The following is a 24,427-nucleotide window of genomic DNA, read 5'->3' on the forward strand; positions in this document are numbered from 1 at the left end:
TCTATTGTACAAATTCTTTAGTTAGAACTTTGAACTGCCATAAAGCCCAGAGACCACACTTCATATCAACCATTGAATAAGTAAACTGTTTGGGATTTTTTGTACGTTTATGATAAACTTCAGATCTTTTGGAGGTATTGAGGAGGAGGGGTGGCATTGAGACACATGTTATGTGGATGCAGAAAAGAGGCAACAGGGAGTCAGAAGGTTCACGGAGGTGGGAAGCAGAGGCATGGAAATGAAAATGAGGAGAATAATTCACAAAGACAAACTGAAAATGCCATAATGAAGCCTAATATTGTGAGTGAAAAATTATTAAAAGTTTAAATAAAGGTATTATTTATTTATTTATTTATTTATTTATTTATTTATATTATCCAAGACATGGGTTTCTCTATGTAGCTTTTGGAGCCTGTCTTGGAACTCACTCTGTAGACCAGGCTGGCCTCTAACCCAGAGATCTGCCTGTCTCTGCCTCCCGAGTGCTGGGATTAAAGGTGTGCGAATTTTTAAGTATAAAGAAATAGAACTTTGTATTATGATTTTGAGTGTGTGTGTGTGGTGTGTGTGTGTGTGTGTGTGTGTGTGTGTGTGTGTGTGTGTGTGTGTGTGTGGCCATGTATAAGCATACAGGGGTCAAAAGAGAACACCAAATACCCTGTTTATCACTCTGCATTATTCCCTTGAGACAGGGTCCTTCACTGAATGAGAAGCTAAGCTGATGTCCAGCAAACCCAGCCATTCTCCTGTCTCTGTTTCCCACAGTGCTAGGTTTACAAGCGTTTGCATGGCCATGCCTAACTTTTTACATGGGTGCCAGGAATTCAAACTCTGGTCTTCACATTTAAGCAGCCAACATTCATATCTATTCAGGCATAACAAAGACCCTGATTTGGGGTACACACACACACACACACACACACACACACACACACACACACACCACATTTATATATAGCCTACAAGTTCATTTAACATTGTCCGTATGTACATGTGTCCAGGGCTGATCAACTGGAGAACCATCTATGTGGGAGCTCATCCTGGAGGAAACGGATTTTCCTTTCTCAGCAGTCACTGACTACCTGCAGCTCCTCATCTAGGGGTAAAACCTTATACAATTCTTACTAGGGCTTAAGGGACATCACAGAAGAGGGGGAAGAAAATTTGTAAGAGCCAGAGGAATTGGGACATCTGCTGCTAGCTAGTGCCCCTAGACATGGCAGGAAAAATGTACCCATGAACACTCAACAGTATGGTTGCCTGGAGAAGATGGGAGTAAATCCTGACTTTTATTCTGGCACAGTGATGCATTCCAGCAAATCCAGCTACCCTAGAGGTTGAGGTGAGAAGATTCCAAGTTTGAGACCAGCCAGGTCAACTTGGATAAACCTCATTTCAAAACAAGCAAGCAAGTAAATAAATAAATGAAAATGTTAATCCTACCTGCCTTGAAATATTGGCAGCTGCTTGACGTTCTTGATATGGTAGGCATAGCACAGATCTTCCATTGATTTCTGGGCAGCTCTGTAGTCCCAACCTTCCAAAACTGACCAGGACATCTGTAGTGGATCCTAACTGGCCCCAGCTCTTCTCATACTGCCTCCTACTAATAATCTCCTCAAAACCAGATTTACCTGTCTGATCTTTGAGGCTTTTGCGTGTGTGACTTGATTTGGGGAAAATACAAGGCTCTTCCCAGAAACAGCATCCTGGGAAAATCACTTGCCTCTCCTACCTGCCTAATTTTCTGTAAAGATCAGTGGTAGCAACAATTTCTCAGGCTCCAGACAGAAATCCATTTTTATACTAAGCCCTTTGGCTTCCTACATACAGACTCATGGTACCAATTCTGTATTTTTTTCCCCTCACGCTATTTGGTTCAAAACCTTGCTGCCAACAATATAATTATGATAATTATTTTCTTTAGAAGTTTGGTTCAGTCATCACATTGTGCTTCTCCCTTGTATTCCTCTTAATTGTTACAAGAACATTATGGGAAAGAAGCTGCTTTTTTAAAAAAATAGTTGTTGGAATGAATACCGTCTGTGTACCGTGTCAGACATCAGCTGAGAAAAGACCAAGCCCGATTTGATCAGGATTTAACTGTAAGTCTGTCACTCAGCCTACTACAAGCTTTGCCTACATCATCTTCCACCTCGGCAATCCTACTAGATGACTTTTCTCTGTGGTCCATTGCCTATAGAAGAAGATGCAAACCTTCTTGCATTAACCCTGGAGCCACCTTCCCCTGTGTACTCCTGAGCTTATCCCTCACTCTCTTTTCCTTACTATTAGCAGATTCTCAGCGTCCGTTTATAACTTTCCCTTGATTTCTGAACAATAATTTGTCCTTGGTTACCTTTTTTTGTCCTTTTTCTGGGACCACACATTCTGGGACTCCCTCGTTAGTCTATAACATTCTGGAAACTAAGAGTGGAGGTTTTATACATCTTTTTACTTGTCTTAACTCTTGCCAAATGTCTTCAATTCAGTAGGATCATGACTCTGTTAATTAATGTGAATTGACTAGATCTAACCGGTGGGTCTTATTTATGTAACACACAGCAGTAGATAAAAATTGACTCTTAGGAGCTCCATATGTGATTTTCTAGTATATTACCCCTCATCAGACAACCCCTTGGTGAGTTCTCTCCTCTCCCTCCCTCCTACTTCTCCCTCCCATCCCCTCTTCTCCCTAGATTGAAGATTTAATGGCGGTGAACCCATTAAAAAGGACAATGGATACTGGGAGCTGAGTCATAGCGGATGCTTTATAGTTCCCTGCATATCTTCAATATCACTTTCAAAGTACATTTCAGAATATTCTTCTTTAACAAGCACAAAAATAGAAAAAAAGGAAGAAAAGAATAAATAATGAGAAGTACAACAAAGCTGGGAACAACTCAAAGACCCAATACTGTGAATATAAAAATTATACTCATTGTGCTGCCTTGAATATCTTTTGCTTCAAAAAAGACTTGGGGAACATTCAGTTTCTGAAAGCCAGAACTATGCAGAAGGAGGAAAAAGAGAGAGGTAGTAGCATGGCTGGGAGGGTTGTGATCGGTGTCATTCCTCCTGCCTATCACACACCTACAGCCAAGGTGAAGACAGTGACCACTGATGAATTTTTTCAGAGGTAGCTTCCCACTTCCATCAGCTCCCCCATATCATTGGGACAGGGGAGTGACACAGGTTATCTGTCACATAGTCTATATGAAATTATATCATAGCGCCTGCAGACCATCATTGACCAAAAAGTCATGCATAGCACATGAATCTATATTATGATAATAGCCTTTCTCTTCCTCGGATAGTCTTATCAAGTTTGTAATTGGACTTTTTTTACTCCTGTATTCCTAACACACCTAGCTCAATATTAGGCATAATGACTAAATACTCAACCGATGCCTGAGCGAATAAGGTAACGGGGATACTTAGGAAAAAATACAAGTCATATATATATATATATATATATACATATATATATATATATATATATTCCATTTTGGAAATATCCCCTGTATAACCTTCAAATGTACGGATGGATCCTTCCTGAACATTAAAAATCACTTGAAGATTTCAATGTTTCTTCTTTACCAGAGGATGTGAGAGAGCTCCAGCATTTAAACTTAGCTTTTGTTCCAGCATAATCTGAAAAACAAACACATTGTGTAACGTTTATAACACACCTTTCTTTGTATGTGCATATTGTATTTTGTATGTATCCATCCACATGTGAGTACTTATGTGTACAGGTGAGCACAGAGGCCAGATGCAGATGTCACGTGTCTTTTGCTCCCTCTTGTTTTTTGAGGCAGTGTCTCTGATTGATACCGGGTCTCACTGGTTAGCCAGGACTAACTGGCCATCGAGCTCCAGGAGCTTCTGTTCTCTACTTCCAAGTGCTAGGATTACAGGCTTGTGCTATCACTCCCAGCTTTGTCTGTGTTTCTGGGGCTCTGAGTTTAAATTCCATGCTGCTGCAGCAAGCACTGTACTGACTACACCACCTTTTCAACTCCCCCCATTTGGCAACATTTCTGGGTGCAGACCACATTTATGTATTTTGACTTTCTTAGCAGAGACTGTCTCTCAGCCCACTTAGTGTCAACCCTGCTCATTAATTCAGAACAATAAAAAGAACATTTTTAATAGCAAAGGGATGTTTGAATTAGAAATCCTTTGCTTGAGTTTTTTCAATTAATTCCATTCTCTAAAACAGACTTTAGAGATAAACATCATAATCACCATTGTACAGACAAGAAATCTGAGGCTCAGAAATGTAATTTGGTCATGTTTATGATTTGAGCATGGTAGATGCAGGAACTCTGGTGTGTCCTGCTGATCCTACAGATTTTGTCCTTTTCACTTTATACATTGACTATTTCATCTCCTCAATATATATATCAATATAAATATATATTTATTTGATAAATATATCAATATAAAAACTCTTTATATTGATTTCAATTGGGAAGAAGATTTGTACTCTATTAGGGGAAACATTGCTGAAAACAACAACAAACAAACCCTATCTCCTCCTTCCACTAATTCTTCTAGAAAGCAGGATTAGCCAAGAATATAGTTTGGTACTTCAGCCTACAGGAGGGAGGAAGGCAATGAGCTTTTAAGTAGGTTTGCTTTATGAAAACCATTAGAATGTTGCTCTCTGAAAACAACATGTAGATCCAAATGCATTGGTGGGTTTCAGTTAGACTTTCCCAGTTGTCTTCCTTGTTAAAGGTCCTCACCAGCTAAGTGTAGAGGATATCAAAGGATCTGGAAGACAGAGGCTATCAGTCACCATTTGGGTCTGTTTTCAGGGCCTTGTGAGTAGGCATAGCCCTTTTGGCAAGAAGTAGAAACATCTGAAGTTGACAGGATTGATAGAACATGTCTTCCTGCTCAAGGGTACAACCTTCCTTGACCTGAGTAGAGGAAGGACTCTGCTGGGAAGGTTTTGCTGCTAATGTATTTATGGGATGAATGCCTGTCATTCAAATCTGTATTCCTTTAGGAAGAATTAAAAAAATAATAAAAAAGAATATAGTTTGGTTCTCCAAGAAAATCAAAACTAACATCTCATCAGCTGTGGTTCGTGTTGTAGACTTCTCCATTATCCATGATGGAAACTTGTGGATGATTTTGCTAATGAAGACCCTAGGTCACACTTCGCCCTGGTATCTTTCATCAAGTTCATGTTGGTGCTGGTCCATGGCTGCCTTCCCAGAAACAGCACATTCCCAAGCCAATGTATTCTTCTATTTCATATTATGACTACTTTAATGGAGGAAAGAGTCTCAGAGCAAAGGAAACAGATATAGGCTGTATAAATAAAGTGCATTGTAGGCTTGAGAGTGAAGTAATGTCAGAGGAAGTTTGAATATTTGCAAAGTAGTAGCAATTGTTGAGGTTTAAGCATAATCACATAACCATGGTACGTACAAATGACAAAGATAGTATAGCTAGTAGAGCCAGGACAGAAGTAGTATCAGTATGTACAGACAGGTAAGAAAATAGTTCTTGGAGAGTGTATGTAATTTCTTCTTTAGAAGGCATGCAGAGAGAACTTTAATGCCACCCCCTCCTTAACTTGCCCAAGTTGTCTGGGTGCTTTCTTCTATTTCTAGCTGATTTTTCTTTCTCTAATCCTCAAACTGATCTATGCTCATTGAAATGCAGATAGCTGATGCTGTAATGGTAGAGAAAGTCCTGGGACTGTTTCCGAGGCAATGTCCATGCTGAAGATTTGAAAGCTGACTTCTGTAGCAAGACTATTGTCATATGATACTGTGCTGGTTACTCCGACCTGAAAAAGGAATTACAGCATCTAGTATCTTAGAAAATAAGTTGAAATAGAAGACTTCCACTCTCAAGCCTGTTCTGTTAGTATGAAATTCTACATGAGACTCATTTCAGACGTCTAGTAGATTTAGCTTCTTAAAATAAGCAGTCATTTATTTATTTATTTTTGCTGACTTTTGGAATTCGAGAGAATTTAGTTCCTCAAATGTTATCTGTACTTATACAAGCATGCCAAAATGAGCTTAAACTTTTACTTTCAGGGTAAAGTATAATTTTAATCTTCTTATATAAGTAAATTCGATGAGCCATAAAACAGAATTGTATGTGCAAGTATATGCAATTCATTGAGTTTATATGGCTTCACTGAAATTTGTATTTCAATATTTATCTCATTCTCTCTTACCTATTTTATTTGATTTCATGTTGCTTGCACTGGGGTTCAAGTCCAGACCCTTGGGCAGTTGAGCATGAGCTGTACTACTGAGATACCCCATCAGCACCACATCATGAATTCTAAGATAGCAACACATACAGTACCTAGTAGCATGTTTCAATCTGGCTAGGGTAACTTAGTCTATGAAAATGTCACATGACTATATTAAAGACATAGAATTTCTCTTTCATTTAGAAGGTTTCTGGAGAAACAAAAGATATTAAAGAAATATATCTATTTGTAAAACCAGGCCCAGCATGATAATGTGCTTCCAATCTCAGTATTGGAAAGATGGGGACAAGAGGATCCCTGGAGCTCACTGGCCAGCCAGCCTATGCAACCCAGAAAGCCCAGGCGAAAGAGACATCCTGGCTTAATAAAAATGATAGATGGCTCCTGAGGAACAACAGAGGTTGACCTCTCACCTACATGTTCAGGAGCACACGTGTGCACTTCCCCAACAAGCTCTCCTCAAAAAACTCCCATTTGTAAAAGAAAAGTATATCTCTCTTAATGATGTGCAAAGAAAAAAGTTGGATTCTTCTAGTTGACCAATTTGGATAAGCAAAGGACAGAGAGGTTAGTCAACTGGTACATGCTCAAAGGTGTTGTGACTACACCCGAGACAGAGGGATGGGAGTGACCCCACCTGCACTGAGGGCAGAGCTCTTCTCTTTTACCTGCATCCCCAAATCTTTAGAAAGTATTCATCCTGGCTTTCAGTTTCCTTGACTGATGTCCCCTACAGTTGTCATTGACCCCCCTTCTGTCACTAAGATGATATGGTCCAGACTATAAAAAACATGAGAACCCTAGATTTTATTTACTTGCCCTAATCCTCTGGAATTCATAGTAAAATCCATTTGCTTTTCTTTTGTTCTCATCATCTGTAATGAAGGTCTTGACAATTTAATCCAACTAAATATATTATGAGGATCTAGCCATTCCTTAGGGGATTTGGCGGTTGGGTAAGTATTGCTAAATTAAGTGCACTGAAGTAGAAAGTTGATTTTGTGTTAGATCTCTGTCAGTGTCTTTCAGTATTTATTCATTATAACTGATCAAAGCACTCAGGGACTGCCCCAACTATCAGGGCATTCCCAAGCAACCTGGTCAGTAGAAACTTCCTATGAGCCAGTGATAACAAAAATCAGGCAGCCACTGCAGGTCAGGGAGAGATAGTAGCTCTTTTGACTATTACTGCTCTTTCCACATCTCTTGAATCCTGTGAGGCTGTAAGCAGTGTTTAGAATTTTTTTGGGAGCAGAAGCATCCTTTCCTTGGAGCTGTCAGTCAACCAGCCACATCTTGAGGGATACTTCCACCTGTCATCATGACAATCATGAGTGTTTCAGCCATTACAGGATTACTCAGAAAGGCTCTAATCCAGCTTTGTGAGGCTAGTAGTGTCTTCAGTCCACCATGGAAATTGTCATAGCTACATGGTCACAGATCAAATTGCAACCCATGCTCCCTGAGATTTTTTTTTTTTTGCCACCACCACTTTAGATACTTTGAGGAGGTTCTGAGAGACTTCATGTTGCCCATGGCTACTTCATGTCACCTCCAGATGACTCAAGCCACAGCTGCTCCTGATGTACCCACCAAAGTCCTAAATCAGTTCAGGGAGGAGCACCTTTCCCACCCAGGACAGATGAAACAGTCAAGCCAAATATATCTGCATACACTGTGTGACTCAACAAAATATTTGTGGTTAGCAAACAAGATGCTGTGTACATGCTTGGTGGCTGTAAAAGTGGCCCCCTATCACTTCCCTCTGGGCAATCAAGAACACTTTACTCCTGTACACTATGCTGTCCCACTCCCTAGTGCTACAACATGAGGTCCCTACCAAGTCTCATTCTACTGCTTTTATCATTTATTTGTGGTCTTTATCATGGGTGGAATGGACTGGGCTGATAACACAAACAGGGAACAACCCTTGGGGATGGCATTTCCAGACACAAGCAACAACAGCTAGGAGATGCAGATAACAAGTTCCAGAAGGTAGCTGGGGGCATAGACTGTGGATGGCCAAGCCTGTGAGTCTGGGAAGAGGAAATGAATACAGGCTGTGAAAGCAAGCAAGTACTCAGAGCTGAGACTGTGGAAGAGTTGCAGACTCAGGCTGTTGAACAGATTCCAGAAAGCTCCAGAGAGATAGCAACTCTGTCTGCCAAGAAATAACCCAGAATTATAATATGAAAATCTGTAGTACTCAGAGTGGAAACACTAGCTTCTAGGTGCTAAGCCGCAGGCTCTAAAGACTGGAAAGGTAAAGACTAAGAGGATCCTGGCTTCCTAAACTTAGCCTGTTTGTGATTTCCATCTGAACAGAGGAGGAAAAAAAAACACTCAGCCAATAGGCAACACCCCATCCTCAGCTTCCTTTCTCCCAGCCATTTTAAGTCCTAACTCACCTAAACAGAAGATCTGCTATCCACACTACTCAACTATTTATAGCCTTCAGACAGAAACAGAGTGAACTGTCTTATTTTGGTGGTGCATCCTGTCCCTTCAACAACACAGACACTTATTCTGCCCTTTACAGCTGGGATGACGAAATAATCCACAATCTGAATCTGCACACTTTCATAAATGAAATGATACAGACTAGGTCAGCATTGTTGACTAAATCAAAATCAGCACAATCCCAGTATATTACAATGTGGCCACCAGCCATTGGCTGCTTCAGTCTCTCTGTGGACTCCTCTAAGATGCTACTAGAAAATTATATAAATATACAAAAGCTGGGAAGTTTGATAAGAACTCAGGCTGGAACTTAGGAGTTAAATGTGGGTTAGGCTTCTAGAAGTATTACTTGATTTAATAACTACCTATGGTTTAAATTTGAACCCATGCAGAAACCTATAAAGAATGGGGTAGAAGGAAGAGGTGGAGATGTGCTGATTCTCTTGCTCTTGTTTCTGGCTGTCTTGATGTCATTACTGTTAATGGTTATAAAGAATCTTTTGTTGGGTGAATGTTACATCAGAAACCAAGGCTTGCTCAGGAAGAGAAGAAAACCATTTTTAAACACACACACACACACAACACACACACACACACACACACACACACACACACACACACACACACACACACACACAGAGAGAGAGAGAGAGAAATGAGGAACCAAAAGTGCCTTGAATTTAAGCCTGTGTTTGGTTTAAATGGGGAAAGCAAGGTTGAGAAGGGATCAAGGTGTACAATTGAGGAAGCACTCACATGCTTTTATCTTACATTGCATTTAAAGCACAGAGACCCCCTTGGCGGAGCGGCACCTCCTGTCATGGGCAAAGGCAGAAAATGGGATCTATGATCTGCTCTCCTCATGATAGGGCTTCTGAACTCTTCCCTGTTTCTCACATTCCAATCATTGCCTCCCATACTTTCCTAACCCTTAAGGGCATCCCATGAAGAAATTCCAGTTTATAAATTCATTCATCACCTATACCCCCAGCCCCACCAGTGAGCAAGTAATATGATCTGGTCTGTGGGTTGAGATTTGTAACTGAAGTTAGAGAACACAGGCCCAATGGAGCCTTCCTGTCTTTATCTTCTTTAATGGGTGGTGGCAATGCTGGTGTCTAGAGGGACTAGGCTCCTAAAGAGATGATGCAGGGAGAGATTTGGTTTCTGTTTTGAAAAGCTTGAGGGTAATTAGGGAAACAAGCCTTGCTGTGAAGGAACTGAAAGTGTTTTCTTCTAGAAAGCAGGTGAAAGAACTGAGTCCCGTGGAGAAAGACTAGAAGCAGAAGGGAAATGGAAACACAGCCATGGATGGAAAAGAGAGGATGAGAGATGGTCATTGTAAAAGCACATTCTATTACAAGAAGGCTATGTGTTTTGTGCCACAAATCAGTCTTTGATTCAGTGATTCTCACCTTTGACTGCACAGTAGATTCTTGAAGGAACTCAATATGCTAATTCATAGGTTTCACTTCCAGGTACTCTAAGTGACTGGTTTCAGGGCAGGACTAAAAATAGGCTGGCAGGAGTGTCCAACCTTTGGACACAGGGACATGACAGTGTCATCTACAACATTGGTGCTTGAGAATCAATATACACACACAATTAAATTACACACATAGTCAAATTACACAAAAAACTTAAAATTCAACTCCCCACACACAAAATACCTTATAATGTTTTAAGATAGCTTATGATTTTCAGTTGGGTCATCTTTATAGCTGTCTTAGAGTACATTTGGCCTAAGGGACACAGGTTGACATACCTGGTTTGTGTTTAGAGGCACCCCCTCCTAGTTACTATTTTTAAGATTAAACAACATGACTTATATGGGTACATTTTGCACAAGTCTCTTCAAAGTTTGGTTCTTATTGACAGAATTCCTAAGTCAATACTCACTGAGTTTCAAAGCAAAGGGAAAAAAGAGCACATTTGCGTGCTCTTTCAGGGAAAATTCAGTTTAGAAGCAAGAATCATTCTTTGAAGTGTGTGTGTGTGTGTGTGTGTGTGTGTGTGTGTGGTGTGGTGTTGCGTGGTGTGCGTGTGTGTGTGTGTGTGTGTGTGTGTGTGTTTGGGATGGAATTTAGGACCTCTCAATGGTAACAAGTACACCATAACTAATATATATTCCATGCCCATTTTCCCTTTTTATTTAAAAAAAAAAGATTTCACTAAGTTGCCCATGCTGGAGTTGCACTCACTGCATAGCTCAGGCTATCCTGGAATTTAGTGTCCCTTTGCTTCAAACTCCTGCACAATTGAGATTACAGGCCTGTGCCACTGGTTCTTTCTCTTTGGATTGAGTTTTGAAATTCAAGTTACATGAGGAATAAGGTCCTACAGCCTGGAGAAAGAAGAACAATCACAGACACATAGCAGACAGAAGTAGCCTATGTGCTGAATACATCTTTCACTTTAGGATTGATTCAACAGCCACTCATTGTATATGAAATCCATGCCCCACATTGTTTCATACACTCTGGTGACTGACAAAACCACACAGAAAAAGCTGAAATAGACAAAATATGGCTGATGTCATTTTCAGGTGTTTAAAAGGGAAGGTGGCCTGTTTAGACTTAAATGTCACTTTAAGAGCAAGCAAGTGGCAAGCGATGTCCCAGAAAGAAGTTCTCATAAATTAGTCAATGTAAAGACAAAGAAGTATAGTGTGAGATTAGTGTCACAGGAGGAAGGAACATTTGTAGGGCTTGCAGCGTGTCACGTATCTTCTCAGCAAAGTGCAAGGTGCACTGGTGACATGAAATGTCATCAGTGTTGATTGATTCTTCAGAGCAAACAATAATAAAACGTGAAAAAACTATTTTAATGCATAGTAAATAGGAATCACAGCTAAACCTACATAATTAATTTAATATTTAATGTATTAAAATTGAAACATTTACTCATATCTCCAATGTGACCCAGTTCTCCATGTTTATTAGTTGCTTAAAACCCTTAGTAGAAAGATACATAAATTCACAAGTACATATACAAACTTATGGAGAGTCTAACTCTCCCTAGACATCTCACTCCCTGAAATTTTCATCATTATCAGGAAGTTTATAAATAAAGAGTAGTTTGTGTAGAGACCTAGTGTTCGGGTCCCTTGGCCACTGGAGTTGGTTTGTGACAGGGGTGGGTGTTGGAGTAGATGACCAGCTACAAAATATGATAAACCAGTGTAGCAGTTTATGGGTAGCATATTGTATCTGCTGCCTGAGAACTAAATAGGAAGGCAGATTCTCAGGTTCCACTGGGACATATTGATTACACAATGATCCTGAAATTTGAGGATGGCTAGGTCAGTGGTTCCCAGTCCTTGTTTCTGTGGACTGAAAGGGAACATATTGAGATTCCAGTTGCTTGAGCTGAAGTGACATATAAGTCAATTCATCAGAGAGATTTATTGGCATGGGGGCATGAAATGAGAACTTAGCTGTAATGCACACAGGGCTTGACTGGGAGCACGGATTTGAACAGGGGACCTCCGGCCAGGAACTTGAACCCATGACAGATAACTGTAGTTACACAAGAGATGACTGTGATGTATGACAGATGCCCTCTGAGACTTTTACAACACACCCTACCTCACAATGAATATATTTAATCTGGCATTTTACCGAATCAATAGGCAACAGCAACAACATAACCACTTCCTGGAAAATACTGTGTAAGTGTGGACTTGATGCTTTGTGAGGGATGCTCTACCTCCTAGTGATTTCTTGCCCTCCATTTTCTGTGGGTGTTGGGGGCATCTTCCAGGTGAGTGATTAAATCCTTGTCAAAGCTGATAATCTTTGCTTTGTTCTCACTCACAGAGGAGGCCAACTGTGCTCCTACTGTTATTATTAGCTTCATTTCCAGTGCACAAAATTGAAGGACTGATGCAGCTAAACAAATGACTCCAGGAAGAAGGTGTCATCCTTTTGAAACCTTCTTACCCCATCCACACACCTGGCCCAGAGATGGGAGAATTACAGGGATCCCGACTGAGAACTGATGTTATTGATTTCCCACTAATCGGATTTTTCTTGAGTCCGGCAACAGTCAAGTGTTTACAAGAATTCTCTTTTCAAAACAACTCCAAAGTCACTCCCAGCAGAGAAGCAAGGAACCAGGAAATCAATAACGCAGAAACTGCTACTGAGGGTTCCATCTACCCAGCGACGAGGATATTTATTTATAGAAAAACTGGCCACTCTAGTTTAGTGTGGTAATAACACGGTACAGCTCGTTCAAAGAGTGGCATAGTTGAACACAGCCTTGCATTATGCCCACCGTAAATGGTCTCTGTGAGCAGGAGCCTATAATTTAGAGAGATTTGCCATGAATGGTAAAGCCTGGGTCATTGTAACAGATACTTTTTTACCAGCTCTATTTGTGGGGAGGGCTTGTAAAAAGGAAGGAAAAAGGTTAGCTTTAGGAAACCTGGAAGGGGAAGTGAGCTTCATTTGGTTTTACCTACATGAGAGCTGTTTTACACTCATCACAAGCCCTTCATCACAAGTTTATTTATCACACACACACACACACCCCTAAAGAGCCGCTTTCCCACTGTCCTACTAATGCACTACATCTCCTTTATATGTTCCTGGGAACACTGGGAAAATACAATTATTTTTAGTTGCATACTTAAAATTTATTTTATTATTTTTATTAACATATATAGTTTTCTATCTATGTAGGTGCCTGCTCCAGGTCAGAAGATGATGTCAGGGCCTGAGAAGTTTAAGTTAGAGAGGCCCTATTTGAGTTCAGAGACTGAAATTGAGACCTTCGGGAGGCCAACAAGAGTCCTAACTGCTGAGCCATCTCCTCAGTGCCTCCAAATCCACCTTTTAATTTTAGAGACTATCATTGGTGGAAGTCAGTTTCCTGACTCACAAATCAAGCTGTTTTCCAGGGAACTCATTGGGACATAGCAGTCCATTGGACATTCTGTGACATCTTATTAATCCTTGTCATTGCTAATGGAAGAGTAAGAAGTATAGCTTGTACACATGGAGACTTCAAAACCTTATCTGAGGAGTCCTGTGGCAGCTTCTCAGAATTTTAAAAATTCTCATCAATTGAATATTCTGTGTGACACTGAGGATCAGGGGGCTCATCTCTATGTGTACTGATGCTGGTTCTATTCTCTCTGAGTCACGGTGAAGCAGTCCCAAGGATGACATTAGCTCAGTGGTATGTTGATCAGGATTTGAAACTTGCTGTCTAAGGAAAGTAGGGCTGATTTGCACAATATATGTGCTGTAAAAAAAATTACTCCCACATGGGTATTTGAAGCATGAACAGGAATTCTCTGGAAGCAGAATTTTGGAAGAGACATACTACTGGGTAGTATTTCCAGAATACAGAAATAAATGAATGAAACATACCTCCGGTCTCTTATGTGATCATGGACTATAGAAAAATCATTAGTACATGATAACTTTTGGATTTTTACCTTGATTTTAAAATCTACTTTACTGGTTTATATGATTTAAGTTTTAAACATGATTGTGCTTGTCATTCAGCTTGAAAATTTCCTAAAAATATAATATTGGCTCTTACAACCCAGTAGTAAGTAGTCAGCTACGGCATAACACTGGTTTTCTGGAAAGTGCAGGCCACATTTATGAATGAAGGAGACTGTGACAGCATTAAAATCTAGGTTCAGTGAATGGCAGAGGAGATAGGGACAAGCTGTAGGACTGAGAATAAACCTCAGGTGGTCAGATTCCTGGCAGAATGGCAGAGATCGCTAGCTGATAACCTATGACTACAGTTGACAGGTTGAAACTATTTTGGGGGGAAGTTCTGATACTACTGCCCAGTGGTTTGGAAGAAAGCAGCTGGACCTGAGATGTGGGCACAGACTTTATGGAAGATTAGTGAACTTATAGCTGATGACACTATTACTCCTAGGCCCCTTACCATAGCTTAGTTTGCTCATTATGATTTGAACAGGGAATCCTTGATGCACTCCTGTGTCAAATGCTTGGCTGCCAACTGGTGGCATTATGCTTACAGGCGGTTGAGACTCTTTGTTGGAAGGAGATCACTGTGGGAGGGCTGTGTAAGAGTGTATCTGCTCTTCAGCCCATTCATTTCTCCCTGCTTCCTGATCTCCATAATGTGAAGAACTTCCTCTGCCACATGCATCTGCCACTGTGTTGTTCTGTCTAAGCACATGAGATCAAGAAACCATCAACGGCATTTCCTGAAACAGAGAACCAAAGTAAATCTTTTCTGCTTAAAATTGTTCTCTTGCGTACATTGACCACAAATCTGCAATAATAAATAATACATCCATGTACACACACACACACACACACACACACACACACACACACACACACACACTTTTCTAGAGGGCCCCATTAATATATTGTCCTTGCCACAAAGAAAGAATTCAGATAATAGCTTCCTCATCCTTCCAGTGCTTTGGTTAAAAGTCGGAGCCTCGTTTTGACTGCCCTTTCTCTCATCTCCAAGCCTATCTAATGACAAGTCTTCGTAGCTCATTCAAAATATATCCAGAAGCTGACCTCTTTAATACATCCAACATAGCTTCCATGACTTTTACCCAGCTTGTTGCAATAGTTTTCTGCTTCAGGCCTTTCTCACAGGATCCATAATTAGCTTTTACAATTTAATTGGAGTTATATGCTATCTCTGGGGAAAAGAAAAAAAAAAACTTCGCCATCTTCTCATTTTACTTGTAATAAAACAGAGTTCTCAGGCCTTTGTCTCCATTATTCTTTTCATGATGTGCCTTCCCTGGAATTTCCCATGGCCACGCCTTCCATCCACTAGGCTTCTCTTACATGTCATCAGCTGTCACCTATATTCCAATTTACTATTTTATCCCGAGCCTTGATTATTTAGCCCCTTTTTGACATAGCATTTATGACTTGTAAGAAGATTAAATTTTACTTTGGCTTTTGTTGTTCTTTTTTTTCTTGCCAGAATTTAAGCATCCCAAGCTTATCACAATGTCTGACATGGAAGGGATAAATAAATAGAAGCTAGAGAAATAGATATTGCTGTTTTATGAATGTGACTCCACCCCCCCCACACACACACACGCAAAAAAAAAAAACTCATGTAAATGAGGCTTAATCCTCACTGAAACAGAGTTTGGAAGTGTATTAGGGGAAATGTTTAAGTCACCAGAGTTCATCTCTAATGAATGAATTAATTCTAGCCTAGAAGTCCTTATCAAAGGGAACTTGGAACCTGAAGGTAGAGATTTTCATCAGGACTACTGGCTGCCAAATAGCCACAAGGAGACTGGAGACTCCTTATTAATTATGAAAGCTCAGCTGGTAGCTTAGGCTTGTTTTGAGCTAGCTCCTATAGCTTAAATTAACCCATTGCTATTCATCTATGTGTTGTTCCAAGGCTCATTTACCTCATCTATGTACTTTCCATACTGCTTCTTCCATGTCTGACTGGCTACTCCTGAGACTCCACACTTCTTCCCAGCATTCTGTCTGCCCCCAAATCCTGCTTAGCTACTGGCCATTTACCTACCCTTTTTAATAAAGCAATCACAGTGACATGGTGTGAAGGAATATTCCACAGGAACCTTTTATATTCTGGCCATGGAAGGACAAAGTATTCCTTCTTTCTAGAGGATGTAGCATCCAATGTACCATCTTGGGAACAGAACACAGCCCTTGCCTCATACCTATACTTTGATCTTGGATTTCTTGACTTACATACAAGGGTATGAAAAATAAGGTTATATTATTTGTGACTTGCCCAGTCTGTGGTATTTTGTTGTTGCATTAGAAATTATCTAAGACAGATATTCTTCCCAGGAGAACTGAAGGCATTTCAAACACAATGAAGAAAGAAGGACAGGATGGGACAGGAGGTAGGAAAAAGGGAAATAGCACATTCTATATCGGGCAGCTCATAACTTAGTCTTTTTATGTTCCCTGATGGAATCAGTGACAGATAGAGAATTCCAGACAATTCTCATTCTTCTGACATGGATGACTGGTAGTATAGAGGAAACCTCTCCTATGAAGAGTAGTCATTTTAAACTCAGATAACTTCTGTGATGATGCCTGGCATTATTTTCTTGGCATGTGGCTTAATCCATCTAAGGCTTTCTCAGCTCTTTCTCTTTGAAGTCTCTCTTTCATGGAAATGGCTTCTATAGCATCATCCTTTCCTTTCTTTGTATCTTAAATGCTGCCTCTAAAAGCTCCTCAGTTGCTGCCTTCTGAGTCTAGCCACTTCAGATCACCCCTTACATTTCCAATTTCTTTGTTCATGCTACTTCTATATCAGGAAGAACACAGACAGCACAGATTATACTCCACTCTCTTTTCAGGTCCAGCCACCTGTGTGTTCATTTGGTCATTCCCTTCTTTCATAACTTCAGGATGTCTTAGAGAAAGTTGAAGACTGGAAGAGAAGCCAAGTTCTCCACAGGATTTTCATTAGCTTGTACTCTCTAACAAAAACAGGCGGGCATGGAGACATAATGATTCCAGGAGCAGATTCCTTCAGCCCAGTTCTATTTCTGCTACTACTATCTAGCAAAGGGTGAGATACCTCCAGCTCTTGATGTCTTTCTTGATATAAATACAATTTATAGCATGCATATCACAAAGTTGCTATGGCTATTTATTGAGACATAAGGTGCTAATACAGTGTCTTATGTGTAGTAAACACTTGTTCAAGGTTAGTGTTGACAATTATTATTCTGGAGAGGTATTTAAAAATAAAAATCATCAACTAAAAGTATATGTGATAGACTACCAGAGTTTCTCCCTCTACACTTGCTTTCCAACTTCTGTACTGCTATCTATGAGACAAATATGGACTTTTTCTATGGAAGGGTTTCCTCAACCCTGGGCTTCTCTCTGGGCAACTAGGAGTACTAATAAAAACTGGGCTCTTGCTCTCAGCCATTTTCTCCTCTACGAGTCATTTTTACTCTGTTAAAAAAAAAAAAATGGTTCCTGTCAGATGTCAAAGGATTGGCTACTTACTCTCTAGGTCTGGGGATTGATAAGCACTCTTTCCTCTTTCTGGTGGTTGCCTGTTCTTTTGAGCTCTGGGAGACACTATTGTGGTTTGTGTTTCAGCTCTAAACTCCCTTTTAAATAGTCCCTTTATTAAACTCAGTGCAGTTTGGGGGTAGCATCTGCTTCCTCCCTGAAACACAGTTGATGAAGTCTTTGTCACAGCACTTTGTGAAGTTACAACATACATGTGTTAATCTACATGCTTATTTGTCTCTACCACCTAGCAGTGAAAGATGCAAGAGTTAAGGAAAATAAACAAGGCCAACAAAACGCCATTACTATTACAGACTTAAAACAAAAAACAACAACAAAACCCCAGTGTTATCTAACAACTTAACCACCGACTGGAGCTCCCAGATCAACCTCTCTGCTACCGATCCATCATCTCGCCACCCTCTGTATCGCTATGCACTGCTATTAAGAATACTATTACCATATTGGCTGCCCATGTGAAACTTCATATTGTCTCTCCTTTGTGTCTCCATACAAAGATAACAGGAAGTAGCACAAGCAAGGAAACTTGATGGTGTTGATGACATCATCCATCTGGGTACCATTTTATTCATTTCCAACAGTCTCCATTTATAATCACATCTCCAGTCATAAGTCACTATCTGAAAAATATTTTCCCCCTTGAAATTATACACTCAACAAAATGTTTTTAAAAAATCGTTAGGCTATAAATATATCTTACTGTTTGTTCTGAGTACCCAGAAAAACTCTTGGCATATAGTAGTTGGTGAATGCTTATGTAGAGGATCAATAAATGGACAAAGGAGAGATTTGCAGAAGGAATTATCTTCTAAATAAGTACATCCTTTTTTTTTCTGGTTCCTTATAATACAAGTTAAAAACATCAGTTTAAAAGGGACTGGCTTCTAAAACAATGAATTGTTTTCATTGTATATTATTATTTATATATTATATATTATATATTATTTGTCCAGTCTTTAATAAACACTAGCATTTCTCACTAGATGAAAACCACTGTCATGTCCTGGGACCTACTTGGGAACTGCAGTTCTATCGGATGCTGCCTCTGTAGCCTCTCTCTATCCCTCTCAGCCCCAAACAGCTTCTCTAAGCTCCACCTTAAAGTTCTTGCTGTTTTCACCTGTTTGCTTAAAGTGCCTGTTGTTTCCAGCAGCTAGCTCTAGTGCAGAAACCCATTTGAAGGCCTATCAAACTTCCTCCTGGAGATAATTGACGCTAATGAGGCACGCAAGAATCAACTTGAACCACCCAGGAGTAGAATTCTCAGTTTCTTTTCATGGAAAATAAAACTTCCAACCTGGATCATGTGTGAAGGCAAAACCATCCCTTCCAAGAAAAGGAATGGCAAAAAATGACATTAATAGTGATTACTATAAAAGTATCCATAATGTGATGGAGCAAGGCAGGGTAAGTAATTGAGATTTGTGTTTGTTATCCCGTGGCCCTGCCCTAATGGGTTCATCAGAATTGACTACAGTGAGCAAAGAATGGTTCTGAAGAATGAGTTTATTGATTAATTCATAAAACATATGGCCAGCTTCCTCTGCCGGAAGTATTTGTGCAAAGGAAAACAAAGAGTAAGTAAATGGTTGGATATTAAGCACTGTTTTGAAGTAGATCAGAAAGGTCAACAAATTAGGTTTTCATTCATCTGAGAAAGAGGAAACCCTGGTTACATCTCAGGCACATTTGCAAATAGGTAAGGTCAAGCTGGAAATGAAGACTTAGGCTTTCACTTAGGCAGTAACTGTCAGCCATGCTCTTCTCACCCTTTTGTAAATTTTTCTCATCCTTTTGTAAGTTACCACAATTCTGCTCTGCAAAGTTCATAGTGGAAAATTAACAAATACACTCCCTGGGAAGAAATTAGCATGTTTATGTTTTCTCTTAGCCTGAGGTGTGCTGTCAAACAACCCCAGACTGTCCCGCTTTAGCTTAACATTTAATTGTACCCTTCACAGGTGGACTGTTATCCCCATGGCTGTGATGTTCCCTCTTTGATCTTGTCCTACTTTCATTTCAAAATGGACTTTTAACATGACACGTTTCTTCACCAGATAAGAGGGTGCAATGGGGGAAATCTACTACCAGCAATTAAATTCGCCAGCCAGGAAATGACACATAGTGCCTGGTGTCCAACTAGGAAATTGGACCCCTCCCTGTTAACATAAAAGAGCTGTGGAGTTTGGGTGAGCTTTGCTTGAATTCCCATACCACCAAAGTAAAAACTAGTCAACTGTCTATCTGTTTAGCTGGTGTTTCTCTGTACCCCGAAGCATGCTAACTTTCACAGAATACCCCAGTAGGAGGTTGACTCTCAGCTGCAGCAATTCACAATTGCCCAAGCATCACTTAGCTAATTTTTCCAGATGAGCCTGATGGTAGCATGTTATCTCATAGGCTTGTGAGCTGAAAGGATCACTACATGAAAAGTGGCTGGCACTGGATGAGCACACAATGATTGCTAGTCCCAGATCAAAGGTGCAGCAATGACTCATTCACACCTTTTCTCCCTCACTGGGGTGCCTGTGAGATGTGGAGATTGAGCAGTACTGGCCTAGGACTGCACTGGTGGACAAGAAATTGTCTAGTGTATAACCCCAGTGCAGTGGCTATGAAGTATCTAGATCACTACATTGGATGGTTCTGACCCCTGGAAATAATTGCCTTCTGATTGGACTTTAGTGGGAACTTTGCAACTTCCATAGGCATGACAGTGATAAACAACAGGCAATGTAAGACTCTATAACTGTTTCAAAATGTGTTTAAGTTTGGTTGGGATATAAATAATGCTTCCTTTAGCTCTGAAAATAAAGCCTATGTAAGGCTTCATCCAAAGGCAAAATTGGCCTTCTTGACTTCCCCTACATAAGAAATAAAAATTTAGTAGACAAAAAACCTACTATGAAAATTTTTTAATTTAGGTAAAATAATTATAAGAATGACTCTTAACCTTATAATATACTCAGGACAGAAACAAACAAACAAACAAAAACCACATTTGCCTGAACTTTAAAGTGATCTGATTTGCCAACAAACTTTTAAGTATACATCATACACAAAGCCCATCCATGAGCCTTCACCCTGCTTGTCACTGTGGCTTTTCCAAAAGAATCATCCAAGTAGTGTGAATGATAAGCTGAGTTTTCCTCTGGACAAATGACAGTTTCCTGTTGCCAGTATTTTTACTTTTTTTTCCCTCCGAAACAGGGTGTCATATAATTCAACCTAGCCTTCAATTTGCTATTAATAAAGAGGTAGAAATGATAAAAGCATTAATCAGACATCAAGCTGAATATAGGAGACATTAAATTGAGGCACAAAAAAGCAGATTTGAGTTAGCAAAACATTATAGCAGTTGAGTAAAGTAAAATCAGTTCATACACTCAGGAGAATGAACAGACTGGAGAATAAAGCAAAATTGCCAGAGCTGTGGAATACCACCTACTATACAAAAAGACATGATGACAACAGTCTCAGAACAAGAAGAGATAAAATAAGAAGAACCAATATTTGGAGAGATAATAGCTGGAATGTCTAGAAATTTGAGTTAGGAAATAGATCTACACATTTAAGAAGTCATATGGATACAATTACACTAGATGCAAAGAGATCCATGCTGAGGAGTCATGAGAATAAAGCAGCTGGTCAGGTCAGGCTTTTGAAAGACAAAAGAAAGAACCTCTCCCATGTACATAAGTGGTTTCTCTCGAGTTTTCATTGAAAACTGTTGAGCCAGACAATAGTGAGATGATATATCTAAGGTGCTTTGAGAGGATTGAGAAGATAGCTCAGTGGTAACTGTCTTGCTGTCTAGTGTGAGGGCTAGAATTTGGATCCCCAGAAGTCGCATAGAGTGGGATGAGTAGACGGCACCTGTATGCCTAGTGCTCTTACAGGAGATGAGTGAGGCAGAGACTGGAAAGACCCTGGTTTAAAGACCCTGTACAAAGTGTACAGATAACACATTGTAGTCTCTGGGGTGGGCAGTTGTGGGTTCAAAATCATTGATTAGTTATGTTCTATACCCCTGTGTGCATTCCTGACTCAGTGCCCTCTTGTCTTCTGGAGACCTGGAATGTTCTTTCTCAGAGACCTTTCCTAATTCCATCCTATTTGAAACTCAAAGACACCTCTCTCAATTTGATTTAATATGGTATATTATCCTGCTTGTAGCTTTCTTTCTCAGCCCTTAGTGGAGAAAAAAGAAACAAGAAAAGAAAGAAGGAATGAAGTAAAGAAGGAATAAAGAAAGAAACAAAGAAAAAAGGAAAGAAGGACTAAAGAAAAAGAAGGAAGGAAGGAAGGAAGGAAGGAAGGAAGGAAGGAAGGAAGGAAGGAAGGAAGGAAGGAAAGAAGGAAGGAAGGAAGGAAAGACCAAAATAAAACAAAGAGAGCTTTTTTTTTCAGGGATCCCTGAGTGAGGCAGGGCCTCTGTCTGCCCTGATGCTTGTTCTTCTGGCACATTGACAAGAAATTGGAATTCTGGGAGGGTTAGCCCCTTTTCTGTGAAGCTTCTTGCTTATGTAATCACTGTAAGTGACTGAAGACTTTAGATGTTTTTAAATTGACCACTTAGACACCTGCTAGTTTAGCTCACTCCAATCCAGCCTTACCATACACTGCAGTGGCAATGATAAAGAAAACCCCCACACTCATGTGAGTAGATACACAGAATGTGTTTCACAAATATCTAGCCAGGTTTTATGATAATACCATGCAATAAACTAAGACTAAAAATGAACGTCTATGAGCTGGTAAAGGCATCTGTAAAAAATGGACTGGTTGAAAACTGATTGCTTTCATTTAAGATCAGAAAAGGCTATCCTCCTCATCATCACTTTATTTCAACATGGCACTGAACATATCAGTCAGAATAATTAGATTAACAACAACAACAACAAAACCAGCACTACACTTGGATCTGAAATGTTGACCTTTGCCCATGTGTTCAAGGTCAGACACCGTCCTATGGTGCAATTAGAAGATGCAATCAATAGGACCTCATGGAAGGTAGGTCACGGGGTTTATTTTCTTGAAAGAGATGTTGGGACCCCAGTCCCTGCCCTCTTTACTTCACAGTCATCCTGAGGTCAGCAGGCCCTCCCTCAGCCATCCATCTCTCACAGATGGATAGTTTGGTACTATGCCACCAAATTCCAAACTTGCCAGGCAAACAACCTTTTTATGCTGATTATTGCAGGTACTTTGTCCAGTGAGTGAAAAACTGACAAACACTGAAACAGGAACCCAGACTAGGAAGGAAGAAGCAAAGTTGCCATATTTATAATTTTCTTAAATTTACATGTGTGTGCCAGCACACTAGTGTGAGAGCACGTGAGTACAGGATCTGAAGAAGCCAGAGGAGGGCATCAGATTCTGGTTCTGGGAACAGAACTGTGGTCCCTTGGAAGAGAAGCAAGTGCCTTAACTTCTAAGCCATCTCTCCAACTCCAGAGGTCATGATTGTGCAAATAGAAAATTCTGAGGAAAAATATAAAAAGGAATTGGCTTAGTCAAATTTCTAGACATGTGACCAGCCTGCAAAGATCCATTTATTTTATACATTAGCAGCAGATAATTCAAAAATTAAGGAGGCAGTAGCATCTACAGTATCAAAAATAATACAATAATAAAGTTTAGAAAAGTTCAAATATTATACACTTATGTGTTATAAATATCCTTGAAAGACGGAACTGAGATTGGTATGTAAAATAAGTTTGCTTTTAATTTAGATAAAAAAAATTACTAACTGGTGGCAAAAGGAAAAAAGAAATAAGAATCAGTTCTTAAGAATTATTTATTTATGTATATGAGTGCTCTATTTGAATGTATGCCTGCATGACAGAAAGGAGCCTCAGATCCCATTATAAATGGTTCTGAACCAACATATGGCTGCTGGGAACTGAACTCAGAACCTCTATAAGAACATCCAGTACTCTTTACCACTGAGCTGTCTTTAGCCTTTAAAAACAATTTTTAAAGATATAAATAAATACCGTGTTTGTGGATTGGAAGACTTAATGTAGTTAAAGTGGCAATACTCTACATGATAGTCTTTGAGTACAGTATGATCCCAGCCAAAATCTTAGCATCACTTTCAGTTGAAATTTATAAACTTCTCCTAAAGTTCATGTGGAGATTTAAAAGGTACATAAAAGTCAAAACTATTGTGAACAAAGAGAATTACTCTTCCCAGTTTTGAAACTTATAAAAAGTTACAATGACCAAAGGACCATAGATTTGTTTGTGGGTAGAGCACTCACTGGGCGAGCATGAGGTCCTGAGACTGATCCCTAGCTCCACATAAAAAAATCAGGAGTGATGGTACTCCTGTAACTTCAATGCTCAGGGGCAGACACAGGTGGATCCCAGAGACTCAGGGCACAGCCAGTCTAGCCAACCCAGTGAACTCAAGGCCCAGTGAGAAACCCTGTCTTACACACAAAAAAATGTCAAGGGCAATAGAAGTAGACTCTCTATGTTATCCTCTGATTTCCTCAAGTTCAACCATGAGTAAGTGCACTTGCCAATCCATGTGCACATACAAGAACACATATACATATGTATATCCAACATGCACACATACGTGTGCTTGGACATAAAAAAGTTATTATTATAATGAAATATAATGAAGTCCTTCTCATGATAAGTCTATACATCAATGGTATAGAAAACACCATAATATCAG

The sequence above is a fragment of the Cricetulus griseus genome, chromosome 4 (genome assembly GCF_003668045.3).
Source record: "Cricetulus griseus strain 17A/GY chromosome 4, alternate assembly CriGri-PICRH-1.0, whole genome shotgun sequence".
Lineage (NCBI taxonomy): Eukaryota > Metazoa > Chordata > Mammalia > Rodentia > Cricetidae > Cricetulus > Cricetulus griseus.